The sequence below is a fragment of the Bison bison genome, unplaced genomic scaffold (assembly GCF_000754665.1).
Source record: "Bison bison bison isolate TAMUID 2011002044 unplaced genomic scaffold, Bison_UMD1.0 scf7180017864471, whole genome shotgun sequence".
NCBI classification, from domain to species: Eukaryota; Metazoa; Chordata; class Mammalia; order Artiodactyla; family Bovidae; genus Bison; species Bison bison.
Window position 1 is genome coordinate 30,311,262 of NW_011495032.1, and position 2,617 is coordinate 30,313,878.

Consider the following 2,617-nt stretch of genomic DNA (forward strand, 5'->3'; position numbering starts at 1 on the left):
AGGACGCACAGGGCTCACCCAGGGAACTTTAAAAAAAAATACAAATACTCAGGCCCCATCCAGAAAGATTCGGACTCAGTTGTCTGCAACGGGATCCTGAGTATTTTTGTGTTACTCCTGTGGGAACCGCCGATTAAAGTCATCATCTAGTGGCTTCATCAAAGGACAGGACTGGAAACGATTCAGGGAGATTCCAATCACATCTCCTGAGGGTGGGGAGAGAGGAACAGAATGGTGTCTCTTTCCACCCTTTGGAAATGACTTGTGATAACGCGAAAACTTCCTGCAGTTATCCAGTCACTCAGGTTTGCTGCCACTGGGGGAAGGCTAACCCGTCCTGTAAATCACAGGAATCGGGGCTCTGGCTGCACTGTCTAGTTTGGTTCAGTGAAACATTAACTTGTTTCTTTTTATTGTGGATTGTGGCAGGTTGCTTGTGAAGATGAGGTCCAGTTGTTCCTTGGACGGAATGGGCATGAGCTCCAGTGGCTTTCCTGGGGGTGGAGGAGGGGGAGCTGGGCATGAACTTGTTTAGGTGTGTCCTAGAGAGTGAGGCTCAGAGTCCACCTGCGGTAAATGTTTAACCAGAAGCACCTTTTCTGGTCTCTTCAATGTCTTTGAGTAGGTGAATTTCAATGGGGCTTTTGAAAGGTTCCGAGTGGACAGTTGTGCCCGTGGTCTTTTTTGTGGCCATGAGGGCCAGCCCTGGGGAAGGTCATGTAGATATTTTCCATCACCTCTCGGCTCCCAGAGGGCTGCTGTCCTCACAGAGATAAGTCCCCTCTACTTTCACTCTTTGCTCTCAAAGTATGGTCTTCATGGTCTTCGGGAATGACCAGTGGCCTTGCCTACCATCTGGCACTTGCTTCTCTAATTTGGAGAGTGCAGTGATGATGAAAGCTTGGGGAAAAGCTGGGATAGATGCTCCGTGTGGGAGCTGGGGTGGGTTTGTCTCAGATGAGAAAGAAATCATGGTTTGTTTCGGCCAATGAGGCCTAGAGCACCACATTTGCAATTTTTTCAAAGTTTAATTATATTTTTCATAAGCATAGGAAGGGCTGATGAGAATATTGAGGTTGAAGAAATCAGGAAAAAATGAAGTCTATAAGATTAATATTAAGAGCTATTTTATATATCTATATATCTGAATCATTTTGCTGTATACCTGAAACTGACATTGTAAACCAACTACAGTTAAAAAAAAAAAGTAAAAATCTTAAGAACTATTTCAAGGTCCCAGTAGCTCACTTTCAATAAAGTTTAAATCTTGACTTTGAATTAACATCCAGCACTCATCTTGGGCTTTCACCAACCCCGCAAAAACAGCATTTGAATGGAGTTGTTATGAGAGGAGAAAGTACTTTCTGCATTGTTTATTGAGAGAGAGATAACTTTATACATCAGGAACTGGTGCACTTAAATTATATGACAGATGACTGTAAAAACTAGGGGTCTTGTCCACAACACAGTTTCTTTTTTTTATTATTACAGTTATTGATATTTTAAAAAATGATGTAAACAAAACTATGGATAACTTATGCCCAAACAAAAGGCAATAAAATCCAGAAAACAGAAACAATACATATATAAGTTACAGTAGATATTACAAATAGCTCAACACAGAGTGACAGAGTAATAGCCCAAGCCCCAAGTTTTAGACAGTTCTGTACAGCATGAACAGAAATAAGGGAAAATGACATCTATCTGACCCAGGAGCGTTAAGAACAAGTTGTGCAAAGACTTCCGCACCCCACGTTCGATACTCTTCATTTACAACCTACACATTTCCTCTCTTTTTACTCTTCTCTAAAGATAGATTTTTCCCCCCCCTTGAATGTTCTAGGATAGGCTACTCACAATAGGATCCTGAGAGGTGACCAAATCAGAACCTAAGCCTCTGGTGGTGAAAGCCTAATGTAATAGCTTGCTGGACTGCCCTCGCCACGTAGAAATGCCTTCACTACAATCATCCAAGAGGCCTCTCACTTCCCACTTGGAAGACAGGTGGCAAAATAAAAGAAACCCTTTATACAGTAAAGGAAAAGAAAATCCTTGTGTTTGGGTAATTTTTTTCACCTGAAAAAGGCTAAGTTCACTGACTTGACAGATTGGAATCTAAATAACCAGTATAATTTCTCTACCCATTGGCCTTGACATCATGACATTCCCCTGAGTTTGGTTCATGAAAAGCAAGCAAGCAAGCAAAAGGAGTAATTTGAGAAACAGCATAAAACAGAGTCAAAACATTATGTGGTTGTGTTTTTTGTGTTTCCTGGGTAAGTGTCAATGGCGCCAAGGAGTGTTTCCACTAGTCTGCTCTGACAATGTGCTTCCAACAGGAACCCTTGTACTCATGAGGTTAAGGCACCAGGTTAAATGAAGGTGGAAGGTCTGGCATGTGCATGGAATATGTGGGCTCCGAGCGTGCCTGTGTCGAGAGCAGCCAGCAGGGAAGAAGCAAGGTGATCCATATTGAGGCAAAGGACCCTGCAGGCTTCAAGTGGGTCTGCTAGTCTAGACTAGAAGCACGAGGCAGTACTGTAAGGCACTCCTACGGGGAAAAAGACATGAATACGATGGTCAGTGTGAGAAGCCACGAGCCCCAGAGGTCCACCAG